Here is a 12,979-nt window from a genome sequence, read left to right on the forward strand (position 1 = left end):
AACATATATGGGAGGTAAAATATTTGGCTGACCAGATGTGGGTTAATATATGAGCTTTGTTTTGGAAACATTCAAGGACAGGCCGAGTTTCTTGTGTGCTGAATTGAAGAGATCGAGAATGGCTTACAAATCTGGCCTAGAACGGGCAATGGCATTGTCATCTGCAAACTGTAGACCATGAATGCCTATGAGGGTCAGTTTAGTTTTGAGACGGAGGCAATTAAGGTTAAAAAATTTTCTATCTGGGTGGTATTTAATTCAGACACCAGAGGGCAGTTGATCTTTGGTGAGGTGACTAACCACTGTCAGGTAGATTGTAAATAGTATGGGGATGTCACACAGCCTTGCATGACCCCAGTCCAGATTTTGAAGGCGACCGTTTCAGATCTCTCACTCAAGACAGTTGCAGTCATATCATCATGAACCAATTGCAGGATTGGGATGAAGTTTCCTGGGCATCCAAATCTTTAGAGCACAATCAACAGAGCCTAGCAATCTACTGAGTCAAATTGCTATGGACAGGTCAATGAATGCAATGAAGATCTCCTGGTGTTGTTCTCAGCATTTTTCCTTGGATTTGTCTGGCACCAAAGACCACGCCAGAGGTTCCTCTGGAAGGTCTAAAGCCACACTGTGTCTTTGGGAGGATTTCCTTAGCCACAGGAAGTAGGCAATTCAGGAGAATTTATGTCAGGATTTTCCCTGTTAGGGGCTAGAGGAAAACACCCCAATAGTTTCCACAGTGTGACTTACATCCTTTCTTGAAGATAGTTACAATTGTTGCATTCCTGAAGTTTTGCTGGTGGTAGTAGGGGGTGGGGAGGGGTGTAGTGGAGTTATTTTTCCCACCAGATCTGAAGGATCAGCACATGGAGTTTTGATGGGCACAAAAACCCACCAGCTATGAGGACCTCAGCTGGAATACCATTGGGGCCGCAAGCTTTGATGTTTTTTATTCACTCGATTATCTGTTGCAACTCTCCAATCGAAGCTGGTGGTGAGACTTACCTGGTGGCAGTGGTCAGTTCTTACCTAGTGGATCCAAGCCAAAATTGAATCCAGAACCCCAGAAGATCTGGCATTTTATTTAATTTTTACTTTGTCGATAACTCCCTTATGAGGTACACATGGGAGCACTTATATCTTTTGCCTTGAAGGGTGGAGGGTATAGGAGAAACCTTCCCCCACTTTCCATTGTCATTCTGACTCAATTAAGGCTGCCCCCAGTGTAATATCACTGTGGGGCAGTCAGGTTTCGAGTGAGCAGGCTGACCACAGGTTTTTCGGTCACCTCATAAAATGCACCTCTAGAACTCTTGGGTAATAAACCTATTATTTTAAATGACAAAAGATAACATTAGTTTCTTATGTTTTACAGATTAACCAAGAAAAGACTACAGTCTGACCTCTCCATTGCCTTTGATTTGTCGTGTTTCTTATCTGACTTCCAGTATCGGATGAGCAGAAATTTCCTCCAATTAAAGTCATTATCACAAAATGTGTTCCCCTGCCATCGGCTTCACCCCTCTCCCTAGCCACTGTCTGGAAGTCAACCATACCTTTCGCAACCTTGATACCCTATTTGGGCCTCAGCTGAGCTTCTTACCTTATATCCTCTCCATCACCAACACCACCTATTTGCATCTCCTGAACATTGCCCGTCTCTGATCCTGTCTCAGTTCATCTGCTGCTAAAACCCTCACCCAACTTTGGTACCTCTGGACTCAACAATTTGAATGCATTTTTGGCTGCCCTCCCACTTTGCACCTTCCATAAACTTGAGCTCATCCAAAACTGCTGCCCATATCCTAATTCGTACCAAGTCCCATTTACTCACTACCACTGCTGACTTACATTAGCTCCTGTTTCAGCATTGCCTCTATTTTAAAATTCTCAGTCTTGCTTTCAAATCTCTCCATGACCTTGCCTCTCCCTATCTCTGTACCCTCCTATAGTCCTATAACCCTCTGAGATCACTGCACTGTTCCAATTCTGGCCTCTTGCACATCCCCGGTTTTCATTGTTTTACCATTGAAGACTGTGACTAGTGGGGCCCTGGAATTCCCTCTCTAAATCTCTCTGCCTCTCTACCTACCTCTCCTTCTTTAAGACATTCCTTAAAGCCTACCACTTTGACCAAGCTTTTGGTAACATCTCATTATGTGGCTCGGTGTCAAATTTTCTTTGATAACACTCCTGCAATACGCCTGGGAATGTTTTACTAGATTAAAGGTGCTAACTAAATGTGAATTGTTAACTTTGAGGCAGACATGAAATCCAGCCTAATTTGGAATGATAATTTGTAAACAAAGAGGGAATCATTATATACGATCTCAAAATATCATGCCATTGTGATGACAGGGTTTCTCTATGGCCACTAAATTATTATGTTTTATCTAATTCATTAAGCCAAGCAAAAAGCTGGGGGCGAGGGTGGAGGGTGGTGGTGGGGTGGGTGCTGTGGGCAGAGGGTGTGGTAGATGAAAGTTTTGCAGATACAGACATTCAAATGCTATATCAAGGAGGAGACAATTCAATCAGAATGGCACCTGCATTTGATTCCTCCCTCAAGCTTACACTACTCGCTCTCACTGTGATGGAGAAATATGTATGTGAACCATAGCAGACAGTAGCAGAAAATACATTCTTGAAAATACCAGGCTCAAACATGGACCAACACAGAGCATCAGTATAATTGCATCTTTATTGTTTTCATGAAGTTGAAGAGTGATGTGCATGTGCATTCTGTTGATTCATGTATTTTATGTAAAATGAACCTAGTTTGTTGGTTTCCAATCATGCCTGATGATTCTGAAATGTTTTTCTGTCCATATTCCATAAACAATAACTTAATTTATATAGTGCCTTTAATGTAGCAAAACATCCAAAAGCACTTAAAAAGACAATTATCTGTTAAAAAAATGTTGAAAAAAATGAAACAGGATAGACCACCCAGCATCAACCTGAGCAACGGAAACAACAGCAGCAAACCCAGCCCTGTCCATAGAAAAGTTACAGCACAGAAAGAGGTCATTCAGCACATTGTGTCTGTGCCAATCAAAACATTAAAAAAAACTAGCTGCCCATTTTAATCCCACCTTCCAGCACCTGGTCCGTAGCCTTGCAGGTTACAGCACTTCAAGTGCAGATCCAGGTACCCTGTAAATGAGTTGAGGGTTTCTGCCTCCACCACCAAATCAGGCCGTGAATTCCAAACACCCACCACCCTCTGGGTGAAGAAGTTTTTCCTCATGTCCCCTCTAATCCTTCTACCAATCACCTTAAATTTGTGCCCCCTGGCCCTCTCTGCTAAGGTAAACAGGGCATCCTTGTCTACCCTATCTAGGCCCCTCATAATCTTGTACACCTCAATCATGTCACCCCTCAGCCTCCTCAGGTCCAAGGAAAACAACCCCAGCCTATCCAACCTTTCCTCACAGCTGCAAATTTCAAGCCCTGGCAACATTCTTGTAAATCTCCTACGTACTCTCTCCAGAGCAATTCTGTCCTTCTTGTAATGTGGCGACCAGAACTGTACACAAAATTCCACCTGTGGCCTAACCAGTGTTTTATACAGTTCCATCATTACATCCCTGTTTTTGTATTCTATACCTCGTCCAACAAAGGATAGCATTGCAGATGTTTTTTTTACCCACCTTATCTACCTGTCTTAAGACCTTCAGGGACCTGTGAACATACACACCAAGGTCTCTCACCTTGTCTACCCACCCAATATCCTCCTTATTAATTATGTATTCCCTAGGTGTGTTTGCCCTCCCTAAATGCATTAGCTCACACTTCTCTGGATTGAACCCCCATTTGCCAATTTTCTGCCCACTCAACCAAACCATTGAGATAATTCTGGAGACAATAGCTATCCTTTTCACTATCATGGCCAAAATATGTTTCATCTGCAAATTTCCCAATCAGCCACCACATTTAAGTCCAAATTGTTAATATGGACAACAAACAGCAAGGGACCCAACACTGAGCCCTGTGGAACTCCACTGGAAACCGTTTTCCATTTGAAAAACGCCCATCAACCATTACCCTTTGTTTCGTGTGTCTGAGCCAATTTTTAATCCAACATGCCATATCTCCCTGTATCACATGGGCTTTTACTTTTCCGACAAGTCTGCCATGTGGGACCTTGTCAAATTCCTTACTAAAAATCCACGTAGACAACATCCACTGCACTGCCCTCATTAATCCTCCTTGTTACTTCCTCAAAACATTCTACTAAATTAGTAAGACACAGCTTTTCCCTAACAAAACCATGCTGACTATCCCTGATTTATCCATTCCTTTCTCTCTGTCTCCTGTCTCTCAGAATTGATTCTAATAATTTACCCACCATTGAAGTCAGACTGACTGGCCTATAATTATTTGGTCTAACCCTCGCGCCCTTTTTAAATAATGGTACAACGTTTACAGACCTCCAATCCTCTGGTACCTCACCTGTATCTACCGAGGATTGGAAAATGATCCTCAGAGCATGGTATACTTACTCCCTGGCTTCCTTTATCAGCCTGGAATACAATCCATCTGGCCCTGGTGACTTATCCACCTTCAAAGATGTCAGTCCCTCCAGTACATCCTTTCTCACTATGCTTATTGTATCTAATATTTCACACTCCTCCTCATTAACTGGAATATCTGCTTCATCCCTTTCCTTAGTGAAAACAGAGACAAAGTACTCATCGAGAACCCTGCCCATATCTTCAGCATCAGAGCACAAGTTACCATATACTTCCTTAACCGAGGTTTCCCACCCACGGTGGTTAACAGGGCCCTCTGTGTCCGACCAATCTCCAGCACCTCTGCCCTCACACCTTCCTCTCCCTCCCAGAACCATGAGAGGGTCCCCATTGTCCTCACTTTTCACTCCACCAGCCTCCACATTCAAGGATCATCCTCCACCATTTCCACCAACTCCAGCATGATGCCACCAGCAAACACATCTTTCCTTCACTCCCCCATTGGCATTCCATAAGGACCATTCCCTCCAGGACACCCTGGTCCACTCCTCCATCACCCCCAACACCTCAGCCTGCTCCCACATCACCTTTCCATGCAATCGCTGAAGGAGAAATGCCTGCCCCTTTACTTCCCCCCTCCTCACCATCCAAGGGCCCAAACACTCCTTTCAAGTGAAGCAGCATTTCACTTGCACTTCCCTCAATTTGGTCTACTGCATTTGTTGCTCCCAATACGGTCTCCTCTACATTGGAGAGACCAAACACAGACTACGTGACTGCTTTGCAGAACACATTCTGTCTGTCCGCAGGAAAGGCCAGACCTTCCTGTCGCTTGCTATTTCAACATACTACCCTGCTCTCATGCCCACATGTCCGTCCTTGGTCCGCTGCAATGTTCCAGTGAAGCTCAACGCAAACTGGAGGAATAGCACCTCCTCTTCTGATTAGGCACTTTACAGCCTTCCGGACTTAGCATTGAGTTCAACAACTTCAGACCAAGAAATCTCTCCTCCATCCCCACCCCTTTTTGATCCCACCCTTTGATCAATATTCATTTTTATTTTATTTTTATTTATTTTTTCCCCACTTATTTTCATTATTATTATTTTTAAAATTTATTTCCATTTTTACTCATTGTTTTATCCCCAGCTTGTAGTCTGTTCAATCTTTTTTCCCACCACTGTTGCCTCCCCCCACCCACCCCCTCTAGGGCCATCTGTCACTTTGCAGAGTGCTTACCCTGGTCCTGCCATTATCACATTCTGCTTTTCACTCTTAATGTCACCATTAACACCTCCTATAGCCAGTACCACCACTATTAACAACCCTTGCGCCTTGTGTTTATGACATCTTTCGCAATCTATTCTTTGCCTCCACCTAACGCTGGCCTTCTATCCAGCTTCACCTGTTTCACCTCCCTTAACCAGTATATATTTCACTACATTTCTACTTCCCTTTATCTCTGTGAAAGAGTAATTCGGACTCGAAACGTTAACTCTGTCTTTCTCTCCACAGATGCTGTCAGGCCTGCTGAGTTTTTGCAGCATTTTTTGTTTTTGTTACCATATACAACTCTGATCGGCCCTACCCTTTCTTTAGTTATTCTCTTGCTCCTAATGTACTGGTAAAACATTTTTGGGTTTTCTTTGATTTTACCTGCCAATATTTTTTCATATCCTCTCTTTGCTTTCCTAATTACCTTTTTTACTTCATCCCTGTACTTTCTATGCTGTCTAGGCTCACTACAGTATTAAGTTTTTTGTGACTGCCATAAGCTTTCCGCCTGTCCCTCTGTCCCCACCCCATTTTCCAATCCCAGCCCCAGCCGTGTATTCACTATACCACCTGACCTTCCCCTCTCCAATGCTGAACATTCAGTGCTCAGCAAAGGACTTAGTTTCATACGCTTACGCCCTCATTCCAATGAATTTCAGGCTCGGCATGATGCTGAACTCTTCTTCTGCCGTCTTCGTCTCCATGCTCACTTCTTTGGGCAGGAGTCCTCTCCCCATTCAACGGATCCTTTTACCCACCTCCAATATTCTCCCTCCACCTGGACCCCTCCCTCTGGATTCTTACCTTCTCTTGATCTTTTCATTGAGAACTGTCGGTGTGACGTTAGTCGTCTCAATTTCTCTGCTCCTCTCACCCATTCTAATCTGTCTCTCTGAACTTACTGCACTCCGTTCTCTCAGGTCCAACCCCAACATTGTCATCAAACCCGCTGACAAGGGTGGTGCTGTTGTTGTCTGGCGCACTGACCTCTACCTCACGGAGACTGAGCGTCAACTCGCAGACACTTCCTCCTACCTCTTCCTGGACCATGACCCCACCACTGGACATCAAGCCATTGTTTTCAGGACTGTCACTGACCTCATCTCCTCTGGAGATCTTTCTCCCACAGCTTCCAACCTGATAGTCGCCCAACCTCGGACGGCCCGCTTCTACCTCCTACCCAAAATCCACAAACAGAACTATCCCGGCAGACCGATCGTGTCAACCTGTTCCTGCCCCACAAAACTCATTTCTCGTTATCTTGACTCCCTTCTCTCTCCCTTGTCCAGTCCCTCCCCACCTACATCCGTGATTCCTCTGACACCTTACATCACATCAACAATTTCCAGTTCCCTGGCCCCAACCGCTTCCTCTTCACCATGGACGTCCAATCCCTCTACACCTCCATTCCCCACCAGGATGGTCTGAGGGCCCTTAGCTTCTTCCTCGAACAGAGGCCCGAACAATCCCCATCCACCATTACTCTCCTCCATCTGGCTGAACTTCTCACACTGAATAATTTCTCCTTTAATTCCTCTCACTTCCTCCAAATAAAAGGTGTGGCTATGGGTACCCGCATGGGCCCCAGTTATGCCTTTCTCTTTATGGGGTATGTGGAACATTCCTTATTCCAGTCCTACTCCGGCCCCCTCCCACAACTCTTTCTCCGGTACATTGATGATTACTTCGGTGCTGCTTCGTGCTCTCGTCGGGACCTGGAAAAACTTATTAATTTTGCTTCCAATCTCCACCCCTCCATCATTTTCACATGGTCCATCTCTGACATTTCCCTTCCCTTCCTTGACCTCCCTGTCTCAATCTCTGGTGATAGACTGTCCACCAATATCCATTACAAGCCTACCGACTCCCACAGCTACTTCGAATACAGCTCCTCACACCCTGCTTCCTGTAAGGACTCCATCCCATTCTCTCAGTTCCTTCGCCTCCCTCACATCTGTTCTGATGATGCTACCTTCAAAAACAGTTCCTCTGACATGTCCTCCTTCTTAACTGAGGTTTTCCACCCACGGTCGTTGACAGGGCCCTCAACCGTGTCCGGCCCATCTCCCGCGCATCCGCCCTCACGCCTTCTCCTCCTTCCCAGAAACACGATAGGGTCCCCCTTGTCCTCACTTATCACCCCACCAGCCTCCGTTTTCAAAGGATCATCCTCCGCCATTTCCACCAACTCCAGCATGATGCCACCACCAAACACATCTTCCCTTCACACCCTCGGCGGCATTCCGTAGGGATCGTTCCCTCCGGGACACCCTGGTCCACTCCTCCATCACCCCCTACTTCTCAGCCCCCACCTATGGCACCTCCCCATGCCCACGCAAAAGATGCAACACTTGCCCCTTTACTTCCTTTCTCCTCACCGTCCAAGGGCCCAAACACTCCTTTCAAGTGAAGCAGCATTTCACTTGCATTTCCCCTAACTTAGTCTACTGCATTCGTTACTCCCTACTTTGGAGAGACCAAACGTAATCTGGGCGACTGCTTTGCAGAACACCTGCGGTCTGTCCGCAAGAAAGACCCAAATCTCCCTGTCGCTTGCCATTTTAACACTCCACCCTGCTCTCTTGCACACATGTCTGTCCTTGGCTTGCTGCATTGTTCCAGTGAAGCCCGACACAAACTGGAGGAACAGCACCTCATTTTCCGACTAAGCACTTTACAGCCTTCCAGATTGAATATTGAATTCAACAACTTTAGATCTTGAACTCCCTCCTCCATCCCCACCCTCTTTCCGTTTCTTCCCCCTTCCTTTTGTTTTTTCCAATAATTTATATAGATTTTTCTTTTCCCACCTATTTCCATTATTTTTAAATCTACGATTTATGCCCTGTTAGTCTTTCCACCCCACCCCCACTAGAGCTGTACCTTGAGTGTCTTGCCATCCATTCTTAATTAGCATATTTGTTTAGATAATATCACCACCTTCAACACCTCTTTGTTCTTCTGTCTGTGACATCTTTTGATTATCTGCTCCTATCACTGCTTGTTTGTCCCTGCAACCACACCCCCCCTTCTCTCCCCCCACCCCACCACCACCCCCCCCACCCCCACCACCACGTTAAACCAGCTTATATTTCACCCCTCTCCTAATATTCACTCAGTTCTGTTAAAGGGTCATGAGAACTCAAAATGTCAACTCTTTTCTTTTCCGCCGATGCTGCCAGACCTGCTGAGTTTTTCCAGGTAATTCTGTTTTTGTATAAGCTTCTTTCTCTGCTTTATCTTACCTTATATACTTCTAGATAACCAGGGAGCTCTAGATTTGGCAATACCAACCTTTTTCTTTGTGGGGACATGTGCCCCTACAGTCTCGCTTTTGAATGTCACCCACTGCTCTGTCACTGATTTCGCTTCAAGTAACTGTAACCAGTGTACTTTCGCCAGATCACCTCTCAGCTTCATAAAATTTGTCTTTCCCCAATTTAGTACTTTTACTCCTGTTCTATCTTTTGCCCAGCTTCATTTCCTAATACTAAATCTACAATTGCACTCCCTCTCGTTGGGCTTGTTACATTTTGGCTTAAAAAGGACTCTTGAATGCAGTTCAAGAATTTTGTGCCTCTGTGCTTATTCCACTGTGTGTATACCAGTTGATACTAGAGTAGATGAAGTTTTTTTATCCCCCTCTATCCTGCCTGAAAACCCTATATGAGATGCCATTTTTGCTTCTCTTTAAGCTGAGTTTCCATTATAGCAATGATATCATGTTGCCACATGTCTATCTGTGCCGTCAGCTCATTGGCTTTGTTTGCTATACTCCTTGCTTTTAAAAAAAACCTCTAAATTGCCAAATTACTGTGCTGTAAACCTATTGACCTTTGCTTCTCCTGTCTTTCAGAGTCACCAGCTAATTTTCTATCTCCCACTCCCTACTCTGAATTTGTCCTATCTGAATCTGCCCTCAGGTTTCCATTGCCCTTCCAACCTCGTTTAAACCCGCCCCCCCACAACTCGAGCAAACCTCACTGCAAGGCCATTTGTCCTGGTCCTATTCATATGTAGACCATCCACCTTATACAGATCCCACCTTCCCCAGAACCACTCCTAATGTCCCAGAAATCTGAAGTCCTCCCTCCTGCACCATATCTCCAGACACACATTCATCTGGTGTATTCTCCTATTTCCATACTCACTAGTACGTGGCCTTGGAAGTAATCTGGAGATTGCTTTGAGATCCTGCTTGCTAATCACTTTCCTAACTCTCTGAATTCAGCCTGCAGGGCCTCATCCCTTTTTCTACCTATATCGTTGATATCAATGTGAACCATGACCTCTGGCTGTGCACCCTCACTCTCCGAGAATGCTCTGAAGCCACTCAGTGATATCCATGAGCCTTGCACCAGGGAGGCAACATACCATCCTGGAATCACATATGTGACTACAGAAGCGCATGTCTGTTTCGCTAACTATAGAATCCAACCACTATTGCTCTCCTCTCTTTTCTCTTCCCTCCCTGCATAACTGACCCACCCACGACACTCAGGTCATGATTCTTGCTGCTCTCTCCAGAGGAACCCTCTCCCCACATTGGTACTTGGAACAGAGTACCTGTTTGAAAGTGGGATGTTCTCAGGAGTCTGCTGCACTATCTGCCTTGCCTTTCTTGTCTGTCTGACAGCCAGCCAGTCCCTCTCTGCCTGCTCTTTCATAAGCTGCAGGATGACTACTTTCTAAGTCCTCCTTACTAACATCTGGATGCTTGTGCCAAAAGTGGGAGAGCTGTCCCACAGACTAATCAAGCAGCACTCTGACATAGTCATACTCACGGAATCATACCTTACAGACAATGTCCCAGAGACTACCATCACCATCCCTGTACCATCGGCAGAACAGACCCACCAAAGGGCGCGGCACAGTGATATACAATCGGGAGGGAGTTGTCCTGCGAGTCCTCAACATTGACTCCAAACTCCATGGCATCAAATTAAACCTAGGCAAGGAAACCCCTGCTGGTTACCACCTACTGCCCCTCCTCAGCTGATAAATCCATACTCCTCCATGTTGAACAACAACTGGAAGAAGTACTGAGGGTGGCAAGGGCACAGAATGTACTCTGGGTGGGGGACTTCAATGTCCATCACCAAGAGTGGCTTGGTAGCACCACTATTGACCAAGCTTGCCAAGTCCTAAAGGACTTAGATACTAGACTGGGTCTGCGGCAGATAGCGAGAGAACCAACAAGAGGAAAAAAGACTACTTGACCTCATCCTCACCAATCTAATTGTTGCAGCTGCATCCATCCATGCTAGTATTTGTAGGTGCGACCACCACACAATCCTGTGGAGAAAAGGTCCTGCCTTCACACTGAGGATAGCTTACATTGTGTTGCGTGGCACTACCACTGTGCTATAAGGGATTGAGTTGAAACAGATCTAGCTATTCAAAACTTGGCATCCATGAGTCATTGTAAGCCACCAGCAGAATTATATTCAAACACAATCTGTAACTTCATGGCCCAACATATGCCCCACTCTACCACTACCATCAACCGGGGGATCAACTCTCGTTCAATGAAGAGTGCAGAAGGGCATACCAGGAGCAGTACCAGATATACCTAGAATTGAGGTGTCAACCTGGCCAAGCTACAACAAAGGGCTATTTGCATGCCAAACAGCAGAAGCAGAACACGGTAGATAGAGCTAAGCAATCCCACAACCAATGGATCAGATCTATGCTCTGCAGTCCTGCAATACCCAGTCGTGAATGGTGGCAGGCAATTAAACAACTAACAGGAGGAGGAGACTCCACAAATATCCCATCCTCAATAATGGAGGAGCCAAGCACAAAGTGCAAAAGATAAGGCTGAAACATTTGCAACCATCTGCAGCCAGAAGTGCCAAATGGATGATCCATCTTGGCCTCCTCTGGAGGTCCCCAGGATCACAAATGCTAGTCTTCAGCCAATTTGATTCACTCCACGTGATATCAAGAAACGGTTGAAGGCGCTGGATTCTGAAAAGGTTACGGGCTCTGACAATATTCAGGCAATAGTACTGAAGGCTTATGCTCCAGAACTAGCCACACATCTAGCCAAGCTGTTCCAATACAGCTACAACACTGACATTTACCCAGCAATTTGGAAAATTGCCCAGGTATGTCCTATCCACAAAATGCAAGATAAATTCAACACAGACAATTACATATATAAAAACAAAAAAACTGTGGATGCTGGAAATCCAAAACAAAAACAAAAACAGAATTACCTGGAAAAACTCAGCAGGTCTGGCAGCATCGGCGGAGAAGAAAAGAGTTGACGTTTCGAGTCCTCATGACCCTTCGACAGAACTTGAGTTCGAGTCCAAGAAAGAGTTGAAATATAAGCTGGTTTAAGGTGTGTGTGTGGGGGGCGGAGAGAGAGAGAGAGAGAGAGGTGGGGGGGGGGTGTGGTTGTAGGGACAAACAAGCAGTGATAGAAGCAGATCATCAAAAGATGTCGACAACAATAGTACAAAAGAACACATAGGTGTTAAAGTTAAAGTTGGTGATATTATCTAAACGAATGTGCTAATTAAGAATGGATGGTAGGGCACTCAAGGTATAGCTCTAGTGGGGGTGTTTTTTTAAAAAATAATGGAAATAGGTGGGAAAAGGAAAATCTTTATAATTTATTGGAAAAAAAAGGAAGGGGGAAACAGAAAGGGGGTGGGGATGGGGGAGGAAGCTCACGACCTAAAGTTGTTGAATTCAATATTCAGTCCAGAAGGCTGTAAAGTACCTAGTCGGAAGATGAGGCGTTGTTCTTCCAGTTTGCGTTGGGCTTCACTGGAACAATGCAGCAAGCCAAGGACAGACATGTGGGAAAGAGAGCAGGGTGGAGTGTTAAAATGGCAAGCGACAGGGAGGTTTGGGTCATTCTTGCGGACAGACCGCAGGTGTTCTGCAAAGCGGTCGCCCAGTTTACGTTTGGTCTCTCCAATGTAGAGGAGACCACATTGGGAGCAACGAATGCAGTAGACTAAGTTGGGGGAAATGCAAGTGAAATGCTGCTTCACTTGAAAGGAGTGTTTGGGTCCTTGGACGGTGAGGAGAGAGGAAGTGAAGGGGCAGACAAGCAGACAATTACCGGCCCATCAGCCTACCCTTGAGTCATCGACAGTGCTATCAAATGGCACTTACTCAGCAATCACCTGCTCACTGACACTCAGTTTGGGTTCAACCAGGGTCACTCAGTTCCTGACCTCATTATAGCCTTGGTCCAAACATGGAAA

This window comes from Carcharodon carcharias, chromosome 3 (genome assembly GCF_017639515.1).
Source record: "Carcharodon carcharias isolate sCarCar2 chromosome 3, sCarCar2.pri, whole genome shotgun sequence".
Classification (NCBI taxonomy): Eukaryota; Metazoa; Chordata; class Chondrichthyes; order Lamniformes; family Lamnidae; genus Carcharodon; species Carcharodon carcharias.